This window comes from Salvelinus alpinus, chromosome 35, assembly GCF_045679555.1.
Source record: "Salvelinus alpinus chromosome 35, SLU_Salpinus.1, whole genome shotgun sequence".
In the NCBI taxonomy this organism is placed as follows: Eukaryota; Metazoa; Chordata; class Actinopteri; order Salmoniformes; family Salmonidae; genus Salvelinus; species Salvelinus alpinus.
This window is the reverse complement of record NC_092120.1, coordinates 9,299,570-9,316,415: the sequence shown is the minus strand read 5'-3', so window position 1 is coordinate 9,316,415 and position 16,846 is coordinate 9,299,570.

Here is a 16,846-nt window from a genome sequence, read left to right as displayed (position 1 = left end):
ACTGTTCTCTGTCATGGGTGATGTTGGCTTTCGCCGACTGGTCTAGCACCGGTTAACACTACCAAGTGCACTATTTTTCTGATGTCGCCCTACCGGAGTCACATAATAATAGCGTCATTGCTATTAGCTTCACGACATACATACTATGGAATGCCATTTGGGTATTTGCGTGTCAAGAAAGATACAGTAGCACTGTCAAAGCTGTACAAAAAAGTCGGCAAACAAGCAATCACCGGCCACGAACGAAGTGTTTACAATACCGTGTTGGTAATAAAGCATAATTTGTTCGACCAAAACTTCTGGGTAGCTAGCTTTAGTTTGATACCTAGCTAGCACCAATACAACCAGCATGCAAACAATGCTATCCTAGTAAATTATAGTAAAAATTCCCTGTCTTAGGTCAGTTAGGATCACCACTTTACTTTAAGAATGTGAAATGTCAGAATAATAGTAGAGAATTATTTATTTCAGCTTTTATTTCTTTCATCACATTCCCAGTGGGTCAGAAGTTTACATACACTCAATTAGTATTTGGTAGCATTGCCTTTAAATTGTTTAACTTGGGTCAAACGTTTCGGGTAGCCTTCCACAAGCTTCCCACAATAAGTTGGGTGAATTTTGGCCCATTCCTCCTGACAGAACTGGTGTAACTGAGTCAGGTTTGTAGGCCTCCTTGCTCGCACTGCTTTTTCAGTTCTGCCCACAAATGTTCTATGGGATTGAGGTCAGGGCTTTGTGATGGACACTCCAATACCTTGACGTTGTTGTCCTTAAGCCATTTTGCCACAACTTTGGAAGAATGCTTGGGGTCATTGTCCATTTGGAAGACCCATTTGCGACCAAGCTTTAACTTCCTGGCTGATGTCTTGAGATGTGACTTCAATATATACACATAATTTTCCTGCCTCATGATTCCATCTATTTTGTGAAGTGCACCAGTACCTCCTGGAGCAAAGCACCCCCACAACAGAGGACATTTCTCCAAAAAGTACAATCTTTGTCCACATGTGCAGTTGCAAACCGTAGTCTTGCTTTTTTAAGGCGGTTTTGGAGCAGTGGCTTCTTCCTTGCTGAGCGGCCTTTCAGGTTATGTCGATATAGGACTCGTTTTACTGTGGATATGGATACTTTTGTACCTGTTTCCTCCAGCATCTTCACAAGGTCCTTTGCTGTTGTCCTGGGATTGATTTGCACTTTTCGCACCAAAATATATTAATCTCTAGGAGACAGAATGCGTCTCCTTCCTGAGCGGTTTGACGGCTGCGTGGTCCCATGGTGTTTATACTTGCGTATTATTGTTTGTACAGATGAACGTGGTACCTTCAGGCATTTGGAAATTGCTCCCAATGATGAACCAGACTTGTGGAGGTCTACAATTTCTTTTCTGAGGTCTTGGCTGATTTATTTAGATTTTCCCATGATGTCAAGCAAAGAGGCACTGAGTTTGAAGGTAGGCTTTGAAATACATCCACAGGTACACCTCCAATTGATTCAAATGACGTAAATTAACCAATTAGAGGCTTCTAAAGCCATAATTTTCTGGAATTCTCCAAGCTGTTTAAAGGCACAGTCAACTTAGTGTACGTAAACTTCTGACAAACTGGAATTGGTATACAGTAGAATTATAAGTGAAATAATCTGTCTGTAAACAATTGTTGGAAAAATTACTTGTGTCATGCACAAAGTAGATGTCCTAATCGACTTGTCAAAACTATAGTTGTTAACAGAAATTTGTGGAGTGGTTGAAAAACGAGTTTTAACCTCTCTGGGATAGGTGGGACATTAGCGTCCCACCTGGCCAAAATTCTGTGAAAATGCAGAGCGCCAAATTCAAATAAATTACTATAAAATTAAACTTTCATGAAATCACACATGCAATACACCAAATTAAAGCTACACTTGTTGTGAATCCAGCCAACGCGTCAGATTTCAAAAAGGCTGTAAGCAAACGATGTTATTATCTGAGGATAGCACCCCAGCAAACAAGCACAGACAATCATATTTCAACCCTCCAGGCGCGACACAAAATGCAGAAATAAAGATATAATTCATGCCTTACCTTTGACGAGCTTCTTCTGTTGGCACTCCAATATGTCCCATAAACATCACAAATGGTCCTTTTGTTCGATTGATTCCATCGATATATATCCAAAATGTCAATTTATTTGGCGCGTTTGATCCAGAAAAACACTGGTTCCAGCTCGTGCAACATGACTACAACATTTCTCATAAGTTACCTGTAAGCTTTGTCCAAACATTTCAAAGTACTTTCCTAATACAACTTTAGGTATTTTTTAACGTAAATAATCGATAAAATTGAAGACGGGACATACTGTGTTCAATACCGGAGGAAAACAATGTGGAGAGTGCTTTTCAGGTCACGCGCCTCTATCAAAGAGTACACTTCCCTCTACCCTCGTTCTGAACAGTTCTACTTCTTCATTTCTCAAACAAAAAACCTCAACTAATTTCTAAAGACTGTTGACATCCAGTGGAAGCGATAGGAATTGCAAGAAAGTCGCTTAGAAATCTGGATTCCCAATGAAACCCATTGAAAAGAGAGTGAACTCAAAAGAAAATATATGAATGGTTTGTCCTCTGGGTTTCGCCTGCCAAATAAGTTCTGTTATACTCACAGACATGATTCAAACAGTTTTAGAAACGTCAGTGTTTTCTATCCAAATCTACTAATAATATGCACATCTTAGCTTCTGGGCCTGAGTAGCAGTCAGTTTACTTTGGACATGCTTTTCATCCGGACATCAAAATACCGCCGCCTATCAATAAAATAAGTTTTAATGACTCCAACCTAAGTGTATGTAAACTTCCGACTTCAACTGTAAGTCTCCAGCTTCAGTGACTTTCGCAATTTGTTCCAGTCATTGGCAGCAGAGAACTGGAAGGAAAGGTTGCCAAAGGGGGTGTTGGCTTTGGGAATGACCAGTGAAATATACCTGCTGGAGCGTGCTACGGGTGGGTGTTGCTGTGGTGACCAGCGAGCTGAGATAAGGCGGAGCTTTACCTAGCAAAGATTTATAGATGACCTGGAGCCAGTGGGTTTGGCGACGGATATGTAGCGAGGGCCAGCCAACGAGAGCATACAGGTCGCAGTGGTGGGTAGTACATGGTGCTTTAGTGACAAAACGGATGGCACTGTGATAGACTACGTCCAATTTTCTGAGTAGAGTGTTGGAGGAAATTTTGTAAATGACAATCGCCAAAGTCAAGGATCGGTAGGATAGTCAGTTTTACGGGGGTATGTCTGGCAGCATGAGTGAAGGAGGCTTTGTTGCAAAATAGGACGCCGATTCTAGATTACATTTTGGATTGGAGATGCTTAATGTGAGTCTGGAAGGAGAATTTACAGTCTAACCAGACACCTAGGTATTTGTAGTTGTCCACATATTCTAAGTCAGAACCGTCCAGAGTAGTGACACTAGTCAGGAGGGCAGGTGCGAGCAGCGATCGATTGAAAAGCATGCGTTTAGTTTTACTAGCATTTAAGAGCAGTTGGAGGCCACGGAATGAGTGTTGTATGGCACTGAAGCTCGTTTGGAGGTTTGTTAACACAGTGTCCAAAGAAGGGCCAGAAGAAGGGTCAGATAATTCTTGGCCTACAATAACTTTTTTTGCCAATTGGCCTGGACCCTTTATTGTCACCACGAAGCCCTGCCGATCCATCACAACTGGTCTGCCGACGTAATCGTCCGATGTGGTTTCAACAGGCTTTTCCGTTGCGATGTCGCCGAAGACCCATCTGCTCTCCCCGGCCCGCTAGCTTTCTGAACGCCGTGTCTCCTGCTCGCCTAGTGTAGTAGCGACTACTACTCACTTATTGCTGCTCATCGGACCCTTATGATCACTCGGCTACACAGCTGATGCCTGCTGGTCTGTTCATTAACACTGTACGTACTTTTGTTTATCTGTCGGTCCAAGCCTCAAACTGAGGTCCTGTGTGTACCTAACTGACCCTCTCTGCCCATTCATCACCATTTACCCATTGTTGTCTTAGCTCTCCCGACCAACACCTATGATTGCTTTATGCCTATCTCTAATGTCAATATGCTGATTCAGTTAGTTATTATTGTTTTGTTTCAATGTAGACCCCCCGGTCCTGCTCAACATGCCTTAGATAGCTCCACTGTACTCACATCCTACCATACCCTTGTCTGTACATTATGCCCTGAATCTATTCTACCACGCCCAGAAATCAGATTATTTTATTCTCTGTTCCTAACGCACTAGACGACCAGTTCTTATAGCCTTCAGCTGTACCCTTATCCTACTCCTCCTCTGTTCCTCTGGTGATGTAGAGGTTAACTTCTTACCGCACAGATCCCTTTAGCGGGATCATTTTCGTAAACAACCGCTGAATTGCAGAGCGCCAAATTTATAAAAAATACAAAAAATATTTATAATCATGAAATCACAAGTGAAATATACCAAAACACAGCTTAGCTTGTCGTGTCAGATTTTGAAAATATGCTTTACAGCGAAAGTAATCCAAGCGTTTGTGAGTTTATCAATCACTAGACAAAACAGTAAGAACAGCTAGCCTCAAATTAGCTTGGTCACGAAAGTCAGAAAAGCAATAAAATGTATCGCTTACCTTTGATAATCTTCGGATGTTTGCACTCACGAGACTCCCAGTTACACAATAAATGTTATTTTTGTTCGATAAAGATTAGTTTTATAACCAAAAACCGCCATTTGGTTTGCGCCTTATGTTCAGAAAACCACATGCTCGTTCCGGTCCTGAAAGGCAGACGGAAATTCCCCAAAATATCCGTAATGTTCGTAGAAACATGTCAAACGTTTTTTATAATCAATCCTCAGGTTGTTTTTAACATACATAATCGATAATATTTCAACCGGACGGTAACCTATTCAATACTACAGAGAAAGAAAATGTCGAGCTACATCTCTCGCGCGCAGGAACTAATCAAAGGACACCTGACGCTTTTTGAAAAATCTCGCTCATTTTTCAAAATAAAAGCTTGAAACTATGTCTAAAGCCTGGTCACACCCTGAGGAAGCCATTGGGAAAGGAATCTGGTTGATACACCTTTAAATGGAGGAGGGGCGGGCAACGGAACAGGCATTTTTCAAAATAAAAGGCACTTCCGGGTTGGATTTCCTCAGGTTTTCTATCCTAATCTGTCAATTATATGCATATTCTAGCATCTGGACATGAGAAATAGTCTGTTTACCTTGGGAACATTATTTTTCCAAACATAAAAATTCTGCCCCCTAGCTCAAGAAGTTAACCCAGGCCCTGTAGCCCCCAGTTCTACACCTATTCCCCAGGCGTTCTCATTTGTTGACTTCTGTAACCGTAAAAGCCTTGGCTTCATGCATGTTAACATCAGAAGCCTCCTTCTTAAGTTTGTTTTATTCACTGCTTTAGCAATCTTGGCTTAGGAAGGCCACAAAAATTCAGAAATCTCCATCCTCAACTACAACATTTTCCGTCAAGATAGAACTTCCAAAGGGGGCGGAGTTGCAATCTACTCCAGAGATAGCCTGCAGAGTTATGTCTTACTATCCAGGTCTGTGCCCAAACAGTTCTTTTTACTTTTAAGAATCCACCTTTCCAAATAAGTCTCTCACTGTTGCCACTCATTATAGACCCCCCTCAGCCCCCAGCTGTGCCCTGGATACCATATGTGAATTGATTGCCCCCCATCTATCTTCAGAGTTCGTACTGTTAGGTGACCTAAACTGGGATATGCTGAACACCCCGGCCATCCTACAATCTAAGATAGAAGCCCTCAATCTCACACAAATTATCAAGAAACCTACCAGGTACAACCCTAAATCTGTAAACATGGACACCCTCATAGATATCATCCTGATCAACTTGCTCTCCAAATATACCTCTGCTGTCTTCAACCAGGATCTCAGCGATCACTGCCTCATTGCCTGCGTCCACAATGGGTCCGCGGTCAAACGACCACCCCTCACCACTGTCAAACACTCCCTAAAACACTTCAGCGAGCAGGCGTTTCTAATCAACCTGGCCCGGGTATCCTGGAAGGATATTGACCTCATCCTGTCAGTAGAGGATGCCTGGTTGTTCTTTAAAAGTGCTTTCCTCACCATCTTAAAGCCTTATTCTAAAATGGATTAAATAGTTTTTTCCCCTGATCAATCTACACACAATACCCCATAATGAGAAAGCAAAAACAGGAAATATCACATTTACATAAGTATTCAAACCCTTTACTCAGTACTTTGTTGAAGCACCTTTGGCAGCGATTACAGCTTTGAGTCTTCTTGGGTATGATGCTACAAGCTTGGCACACCTATATTTAGGGAGTTTCTCCCATTCCTCTCTACAGATCCTCTCAAGCTCTGTCAGGTTGGATGGGGAGCATCACTACACAATTATTTTCAGGTCATTCCAGAGATGTTCAATCAGGTTCATGTCAGGGATCTGGCTGGCCCACACGAACATTCAGAGACTTGTACCGAAGCCACTCCTGCGTTGTCTTGGCTGTCTGCTTAGGGTTGATGTCCTGTTAGAAGGTGAACCTTCGCCCCCGTCTGAGGACCTGAGCACTCTGTAGCAGGATTTTATCAAGGATCTCTCTGTACTTTGCTCCGTTCATCTTTGCCTCGATCCAGACTAGCCACTGAAAAATATCCCCACAGCATGATGTTGCTACCACCATGCTTCACCGTAGGGATGGTGCCTGGTGTCCTCCAGATGTGAGACTTGGCATTCAGGCCAAAGAGTTCAATCTTGGTTTCATTAGACCAGAGAATCTTGTTTCTCATGGTCTGAGAGTCCGTTAGGCGCCTTTTGGCAAACTCCAAGCAGGCTGTCATGTGCCTTTTACTGAGGAGTGGCTTCCATCTGGCCACTCTACCATAAAGGCCTGATTGGTGGAGTGCTGCAGAGACGGTTGAACTTCTGGAAAGTTCTCCCATCTCCACAGAGGAACTCTAGAGCTCTGTCAGATTGACCATTGGGTTCTTGGTCACCCCCCTGACCAAGGCCCTTCTCCCTTGATTGCTCAGTTTGGCTGGGCGGCCAGCTCTAGTACGAGTCTTGGTGGTTCCAAACTTCTTCCATTTCAGAATGATGGAGGCCACTGTGTTCTTGGGGACCTTCAATGCTGCAGAATTTTTTTGGTACCCTTCCCCAGATCTGTGCCTCCACACAATCCTGTCTCTGAGCTTTACGGACAATTCTTTCGACCTCATGGCTTGGTTTTTGCTCTGACATGCACTGTCAACGGTGGGACCTTATATAGACAGGTATGCCTATCCAAATGAAGTCCAATCAATTGAATTTACCACTGGTTGACTCCAATCAAGTTGTAGAAACATCTCAAGGATGATCAATAGAAACTTGACGCACCTGAGCTCAGTTCTGAGTCACAAAGCAAAGGGTCTGAATAATTATTGTTTTTTATTTGGAAGACATTTGCAAAAAATTCTAACTGTTTTTGGTTTGTCATTCTGGGCTATTGTGTGTAGATTGATGAGAATTTTTTTTTTTAAATACATTTTAGAATAAGGCTGTAACTTAAATAACAAAATGTGTCAAAACTCAAGGGGTCTGAATACTTTCTGAATGCAAACTGCATAAGCTCTTATATGCGTGTGGGCGTTTTGAATTAATCATCACCTCTGAAAGCGCTGTCCATTTTGTTGTTAGGCTTTGAAACAACTTCCACAACGACCATATTTTCCACTCAGTTTTACCCTGTTGAACTTCTTTCTTCAAATTGATCAATCACAGTGAGGTGAGTTTTAAAAGCACGATACTGTTTGTATGATGTGATTGATAGCGTTTTCTTTTTTCTTTTTATAGCATTTCCATTTATGTCGAAGTGGCTTTAGAGGGACAATAGTGCCCTGAGTACCAGGCCATTAGCGACCTAATGGTTGGGTATAACCAACGCATGTCCAGAGTACATGAGAGGAAATTACCGTGACTCACCGGTCATGTGGAATTTTAATGCGGTCATGACTCATGACTGCCGGTAATATGGTCGCTGCAACAGCTCTGCATTGCTCTTCCTTTTTGTATGTCAATTATTTGACTAGGCCACCTGTACTTGACATTGTGGTGTTAACACTAAAATCAAATCAAACTTTATTTGTCACATGCGCTGAATACAACAAGAGTAGACCTTACCGTGAAATGCTTACTTAACCAACAGTGCAGTTAAAGAAAAGTTAAGAAAATATTTACCAAATAAACCAAAGTAAAAAAATAACACAATAACGAGGCTATATACAGGGGTACCGGTACCAAGTCAGTGTGTGGGGGTACAGGTTAGAGGTCATTTGTACATGTAGGTAGGGGTGAAGTGACTATGCATAGATAAGAAACAGCGAGCAGCAGTGTACAAAACAAATGGAGGGGTGGATATACATGGACTGTTTAAAAATGTGAAGATTTTTTACATGTGAATCACATTTTTATTTGGTGTACCCCCGACGACATTGGGAATAGCTGGTGTAATGGAATGTTTTGCCTTGTGTGGTAGGTTTTGTAGGTTTAGACACATATGTAGATGTCATAACCAGCCATAAATTAACACAACATATGTCACAACAGGTCTAAATATGTGTCATGACAGTGTTATGACCATATTATGACAAGTTGTCAGCTGTTATGGCATATTATGACATGGTTATGACCGTTCAAGCAATGTGTAACCCTGCCATACTGTACATCATGGAATGTTTTGTCAAATAGAACACATTTTTAAAACCTCTTATGAATTTGGTTTTGAAGCATAAACTGGAAGTTTGATATTTTTGACAGATACTTTATTTATGTACATTACATGTAACAATGAGTAAACTTTCTCCATGTAAGGTCTCACAGTAAAGATTCAGTAAAGTTTCGAACAGTCTCATAGGAAGCACTTGGCTTTTATACAATCTGTTTATCTGCTTTTCTCCCTGATTTGTTTTCTGTTTGTGGGCCCTTGTCATTTCTTCATGGTTACTGGCATCCCGCCCTCCTTCAGATGGGTTTTCTTCACACCCCATCACTTTTTCCCCAAATATGAGAGCCACTTTCATTTGGGGAAAGAAAGCGCACTATCCATTTCACCAATCTAATTTTCACTCCGTCTCTCCCCATCACACACACACACACCTGCTGTTTCTCACTCCCCAAGGCTGTGGTCCTGCATTCTCCTTCTATATTAGACGATGTTTTGTCTCCCTAGCCTCCCATAATCCATGACTGCAGGAGAAGAGAGGGAGAATGCAGAAAAAAGTTATTCTTCATTAAGTCATTCTGTGTGTCCTTCTGTGTTTATCTCTGGTATATGTATAAGCCTATATGAGTGAGTGTGTATTTGAATGTGCTTTTGTATGTGTGTGCATGTGTGTGTCTAGTTACGTGTGAGTATGCGCAGAAGTGAGTGTGTGTGTGTGTTCGTTTGTGATGATTAAGTTTTAGCATTGAGCTGCCCAGTGGACACTAGAAAACACATACTCCCATTTCTCCTCTTGTTCCATCTGCTCTCCAGACCTTTTTATTATTACTGTAAACTATAAACTTTGTCTCTGTTCAGAGTTTAAGCCATAATGTGTTTGAGAATGTGGTACAGCGCCGTGAAAAAGTATTTGCCCCCTTTCTGATTTTCTCTATTTTTGTTATCAGATCTTCAACCAAAACCTAATATTAGATAATGTGAACCTGAGTTTACAAATAAAATTAGTGTCATTTTTTTGTTTATTTATTTAACAAATTTATGCAACACCCAATTCCCCTGTGAAAAAGTAATTGCCCCCTTACACTCAATAATGGTTTGTGCCACCATTAGCTGCAATGACAGCAACCAAATGCTTCCTGTAGTTGTTGATCAGTCTCTCACATCGCTGTGGGGGAATTTTGGCCCACTCTTGCATTGCAACTGCTTTAACTCAGCATCATTAGTGGGTTTTCAAGCATGAACTGCTCATTTCAAGTGCTGCAACAACATCTCAATTGGGATTAGGTCTGGACTTTGACTAGGCCCTTCCAAAACTTCAAATGTGTTGCTTTTTAACAATTTTCATGTAGACTTGATTGTGTATTTTGGATCATTGTCTTGCTGCATTACGCAGCTGTGCTTCAGTTTCAGCTCACAGACGGATGGCCTGATACAGAGCAAAATAGAAGGAACGTTGAATTAAGGCAAGTCATCCAGGTCCTGAGGCAGCAAAGCATCCTCAAACCATCACACTACCACCACCACCACGCTTGACCGTTGGTCTGAGGTTCTTACTTTGGAATGCAGTGTTTGGTTTTTGCCAGACATAATGGGACCCATCTCATCCAATATTAGTTTTGTATTCAGTATGCAAAACTTGAGAAAATTAGAAGGGGGGCAAATACTTTTTAACAGCACTGTATATCATGGATAATACATTAATCAGAGGTGTAATGCACCCCAAACATCTGAGGGGTACAATATGTAAGGATGGCTGGTAGTTGTAGAACTTAGCATTTTTCTGCAATCTAGAGTCATAATCATTATGCTAATTTCATGTCAAATATATGTGTCACGACTTCCGCCGAAGTCGGTTCCTCTCCTTGTTCGGGCGGCGTTCGGCGTCACCGGTCTTCTAGCCATTGCCGATCCACCTTCCATTTGTTTTGTCTTGTGTTCCCACACCTGGTTTACATTTCCCTCATTACTTGTCGTGTATTTAACCCTCTGTTCCCCCCCATGTCTGTGTGAAATTGTTTGTTGTAAGTGCTTGTGCACATTTTGACTGGTGCGCGACGGGTTTTGTACCCATATTTTGTATTTCTGGATGCCGTTGGTTTTGATAATTAAACTGCTCCGGTTATTACCCAGTTCTGCTCTCCTGCGTCTGACTTCCCTGCCACCAGTTACGCACCCCTTACAGAATTTCACACCCACAATATGGAGTCAGCAGGAGCAGGTGCCCCTGGTATAGGGGTCGAGGAGAGCGTCCAGGAGCTCCACCATCTCGGCGTCGCCATGGACCGCATGGTCCAAACCATGGACCGCTGAGAGAGACAGGGAGTCATCCAGCGCCTCCACCAGCACCACCAGGGTCTCCACTACTCGCCCCCCTCCTTCACTCGGTCCGAGTGGGATTCGTCTTGCCCTTCCCCTGGAGTACGACGGGACGGCTGCACGCTGCCAGGGTTTCCTGTTGCAGCTGGATCTCTACCTGGCAACCGTCCACTCGGCTCCTTCGGGCCATGAGAAGGTGTCCGCCCTCGTCTCATGCCTCTCGGGGAAAGCCCTGGAGTGGGCCAAAGCCTTGTGGGGAGAAGGAGATGCGGCGCTGGACCATTTCGAGGATGAACACCTTTTCCATCTGAGGCAGGGGACGAGGAGCGCCCAGGAGTTCACGATGGACTTTCGGGCCCTGGCCGCCGGCGCGGGATGGAACGACAGGGCCCTGATCAACCACTATCGCTGCAGTTTGCGCGAGGACGTCCGTCGAGAGTTCGCCTGCAGGGACACCACCCTCACCTTCGACCAGCTGGTGGACCTGTCCATTCGGCTGGATATGCTGCTGGCCACCCGCGGACGTCCAGAGCGGGGTCTGTCGGTTCCATCCCCCAGCACCACCGCTCCAATGCCAATGGAGCTGGGAGGTGCTGCGCTCAGGGAGACCAGAGGAGGTTCCGTCTCGTGCACCATCTGTGGCCGCAGAGGTCACACTGCCGTTCGGTGCCGGGTTGGTCCCTCTGGGGGTCGAGGCAGCAGGCAGGGCACTCTGGCGTCACCCCAGGTGAGAAGGCACCATTCTCACCCAGAGCCCTCTGTTGCACACATGTTTTTGTTTGTTACTTTTCCTGAGTTTTCCCAGCATAAGGCGCTCGTCGATTCAGGCGCGGCTGGGAATTTTATAGACAGATCATTTGCCCATAGTTTAGGGATCCCCATCGTCCCAGTGGCTATGCCCTTCCTAGTTCACGCCTTAGACAGTCGACCATTAGGGTCAGGGTTGATTAGGGAGGCCACCACTCCTCTGGGCATGGTGACGCAGGGGGGGGGGTCACAAGGAGAGAATCAGTCTCTTCCTCATTGACTCTCCTGCGTTTCCCGTGGTGCTAGGCCTACCCTGGTTAGCTTGTCATGACCCCACTGTTTCATGGCAACGGAGGGCTCTCACGGGGTGGTCGCGAGAGTGCTCGGGGAGGTGTTTAGGGGTTTCCGTTGGTGCTACTACGGTGGAAAGTTCAGATCAGGTCTCCACCGTGCACATTCCCCCCGAATATGCCGATTTGGCTCTCGCTTTCTCCAAAAAGAAGGCGACTCAATTACCACCCCATCGACGGGGGGATTGTGTGATAAATCTCCTGGTAGACGCCGCACTTCCCAAGAGTCACGTGTATCCCCTGTCACAGGCGGAGACGGCGGCTATGGAAACATGTCTCCGAATCCCTGCGTCAGGGGTACATTCGGTCCTCCACTTCACCCGCCTCCTCGGGTTTCTTTTTTGTGAAGGAGGGAGGTCTGCGCCTGTGTATTGACTATCGAGGCCTCAATCAGATCACTGTGAGGTACAGTTACCCGCTACCTCTGATCGCCACAGCGATTGAGTCAATGCACGGGGCGCGCTTCTTCACCAAACTAGATCTCAGGAGCACGTATAACCTGGTGCGTATCCGGGAGGGAGACGAGTGAAAGACGGCGTTCAGTACTACCTCAGGGCATTATGAGCACCTCGTCATGCCGTACGGGTTGATGAATGCTCCATCAGTCTTCCAAGCCTTTGTAGACAAGATTTTCAGGGACCTGCAGTGTGTAGTGGTGTATATTGATGACATTCTGATATACTCCGCTGCACACGCCGAGCATGTGTTCCTGGTACGCAGGGTGCTTGGTCGATTGTTGGAGCATGGCCTGTACGTCAAGGCTGAGAAATGCCTGTACTTCCAACAGTCCGTCTCCTTCCTAGGATACCGCATTTCCACCTCGGGTGGAGATGGAGAGTGACCGCATTTCAGCTGTGCGTAATTGGCCGACTCCCACCACGGTAAAGGAGGTGCAGCGGTTTCTAGGGTTTGCCAATTACTACCGGAGGTTTATCCAGGGATTTCGCCAGGTAGCGGCTCCCATTACCTCACTGCTGAAGGGGGGACCGGTACGTTTGCAGTGGTCGGCTGAGGCGGACAGGGCTTTTGGTCACCTAAGGGCTCTGTTTACCTCGGCTCCCGTGCTGGCGCATCCGGATCCCTCTTTGGCAATCATAGTGGAGGTGGATGCGTCCGAGGCTGGGATAGGAGCCGTACTCTCTCAGCGCTCGGGTACGCCACCGAAGCTCCGCCCCTGTGCTTTCTTCTCGAGGAAGCTCAGCCCGGCGGAGCGAAACTATGATGTGGGGGACCGGGAGCTGTTGGCTGTCATCAAGGCTTTGAAGGCGTCGAGACATTGGCTTGAGAGGGCTAAACACCCTTTTCTCATCTAGACTGACCACCGCAATCTGGAGTACATCCGGGTGCGGCGAGGAGACTGAACCCTCGTCAGGCAAGGTGGGCCATGTTTTTCACCTGTTTTGTTTTCACCCTTTCTTACAGACCAGGTTCCCAGAACGTGAAGGCAGACGCACTGTCCCGGCTGTAGGACACAGAGGAGCGGCCCATGGATCCCACCCCCATGCTCCTGGCCTCCTGCCTGATGGCGCCGATAGTGTGGTAGCTGGATGCTGACATTGAGCAGGCGTTGCATGCAGAGCCGGCTCCCCACCAGTGTCCCGCTGGGTGTCTGTACGTTCCGTTTGCTGTCCATGATCGGTTGATCTATTGGGCCCACACGTCACCCTACTCTGGTCATCCAGGCATTGGTCGGATGGTGCGCTGTCTGAGTGGGAAGTACTGGTTGCCCACTTTGGCTAAGGACATGAGGGTTTGTTTCCTCCTGCTCGGTGTGCGCCCTGTGTAAGGCTCCTAGGCACCTGCCCAGAAGTAAGCTACACCCCTTACCCGTTCCACAACGACCTTGGTCGCATCTGTCGGTCGATTTCCTCACCGATCTTCCTCCCTCACAGGGTAATACCACGATCCTGGTCGTTGTGGACCGTTTCTCTAAATCCTGCTGTCTCCTCCCTCTGCCCGGTCTCCCTACAGCCCTTCAGACTGCAGAGGCCTTGTTTACACAAGTCTTCCGGCCTGAGGATATAGTGTCTGATCGGGGTCCCCAGTTTACTTCGAGGGTCTGGAGGGCGTTCATGGAACGTTTGGGGGTCTCGATCAGCCTTACCTCGGGTTTTCACCCCGAGAGTAATGGGCAGGTGGAGAGAGTGAACCAGGATGTGGGTAGGTTTCTGAGGTCTTATGGTCAGGACCGGCCGGGGGAGTGGGTGGCGTTCGTGCCCTGGGCCGAGATGGCTCAGAACTCGCTCCGCCATTCCTCCACTAACCTCTCGCCCTTCCAGTGCGTACTGGGGTACCAGCCTTGGCATCAGAGTCAGATCGAGGCCCCTGCGGTGGACGACTGGTTCATGCACGCCGATGAGACATGGGACGCCGCTCATGTTCACCTTCAGCGGGCCGTGCTGCACCAGAAAACCAGCGCAGACCGTCACCGCAGTGAGGCCCCGGTGTTCGCCGGGGGACCGGGTCTGGCTCTCGACCCGAAACCTGCCCCTCCGCCTGCCCTGCCGGAAGCTGGGGCCGCAGTTTGTGGGGCCTCTCCTGAGGAGACTGAACGAGGTTAGTTACAGGTTACAACTTCTCCCCGATTGCCGTATTAACCCCTCGTTCCATGTGTCTCTCCCCAGGCCGGTGGTGGATGGCCCGCTCCAGGAGTCTGAGGTGCGGGAGGTTCCTACGCCCCCTTCAGTACCTCGTGGAGTGGGAGAGGTACGGTCCGGAGGAGAGATGCTGGGTTCCGGTGGAGGACGTGTTGGACCCTTCAATGCTGCGGGAGTTCCACCGTCTCTGTCAGGATCGCCCTGCACCTCGCCCTCCGGGTCGTCCCCGAGGCCGGTGTCGGCGAGCTGCTGGAGCCGCGCGTCAAGGGGGGGGGTACTGTCACGACTTCTGCCGAAGTCGGTTCCTCTCCTTGAAAGCCGCCCGACGTCACCGGTCTTCTAGCCATCGCCGATCCACCTTTCATTTTCTATTTGTCTTGTTATCCCACACACCTGGTTTACATTTCTCTCATTACTTGTTGTGTATTTAACACTCTGTTCCCCCCCATGTCTGTGTGTGAAATTGTTTGTTGGAAGTACTTGTGCACATTTTGACTGGTGCGCGACGGGTTTTGTACCCATATTTTGTATTTCTGGATGCCGTTGGTTTTGATAATTAAACTGCTCCGGTTATTACCCAGTACTGCCCTCCTGCGTCTGACTTCCCTGTCACCAGTTACGCACCCCTTACAATATGTCTATTTTTCTGCATATCTAAGCAAACATCTTGAGCTATCTTTATCCTCCTGACTGCTTATTTTTTAAAGAAACTAAATATTCTTCTCTGCATCTCTGCTAAAATCTGGGTAAAAGATTGAAAGGAATGTGAGTCTTATTTAGTACATTGCTTTTTTTTCTAAAGTCTACCAACCTTCCAGCAGGCATGCCATCTAAGATAGTTAGACAAGCTAGATACTCTAACTTGATCCTTGTAGCTAGTTATGAGGTTGGGAGATTGGGAACCGATCTGTACTAACTAATTCCAACTTCATAAAATTGCTAGGTGGCTAGTAGTATTACAGCGGAACAACATTACAGTTTTTAACAATCACTTTGACACTAATTTCAGAACCTTGTGGTCATTTTTCAAAACTCTAGACTCAAAACGGTCATCACTTGTATCACAGGCTGTCCAATGTTCAAAACATTGCATTGTGCATTCATATCTTTAAAGAAACCTTGCACTTGCAGAATCATTTGTTCAAATAACTAATTTATCATGAAATACCATAGGAACATTCATTTAGATCACCCACACACAAGATACCGATAGTTTCACTGTGTAGTTGTTCGTACAATCATTAAATATTGTAGTACAAAACATGTGATACATGTTTCATTATGCTACTACACGTAAATACATCACTATAAAAGGTCTAGTAGAGAAAATACTACAGACACAGTGGAATCATTGAACAAAATATGAAATTTATTGATGAAATACAATAAAATCACAACAGGTTTCTTTGAATCAAAGCAAAAATAATTAGCTACAAAAAAGAGAACAGTTAAAGGTCAACTGCAGTGTTCCTCGCCTGGCTTACTGTAAAAAGCAAAACAAAAGATTGTTTACTGTACTTCTATATTTCCATCAACCCTGTCTTGTGGATTTGGCCACAGGTTCTCATCCACATCACAATGGATGTTTTCATTAGCCAAACATCTTGGGAAGAATCTTCGGGCATGGCGAATCCAGGCCTGACACTGGTCTGCCGTTATGTCATTGCATGCGTCATCCATGGCCTGGAGAAGGGTGGCTTGTTCGTGAGGGCACCTATCATATACCTTCCACCTCCATGTGGAGAAAAAATCCTCAATCGGGTTAAGGAAAGGAGAGTATGGGGGTAAGTACAGGGTGGTACATTGTGGATGGGCCTGAAACCATGCTTGCACCATTTGAGCATGGTGGAACCTGACATTATCACACAATGACATAGGTTATGCCATCAGCTCTACAGACCTGATTTAGCTCATCAAGGAAGGTTACATTCGAACAGCGAATCATGTGGTTGCCTGCAACTCAATATATAGAGTATATAGAGAAGAGAGCTTTAGATGTTGTTCGACCAAACATTAGAACGGGCAAGATGCGTAATCTAAGATACTTTGACGGTGGTATGATTGTTGATGCCACACATGGTGATTCCAGCATCTCAGAAACAGCTGCCCTCCTGTGATTTTTATGCACTACAGTCTCTAGAGTTTA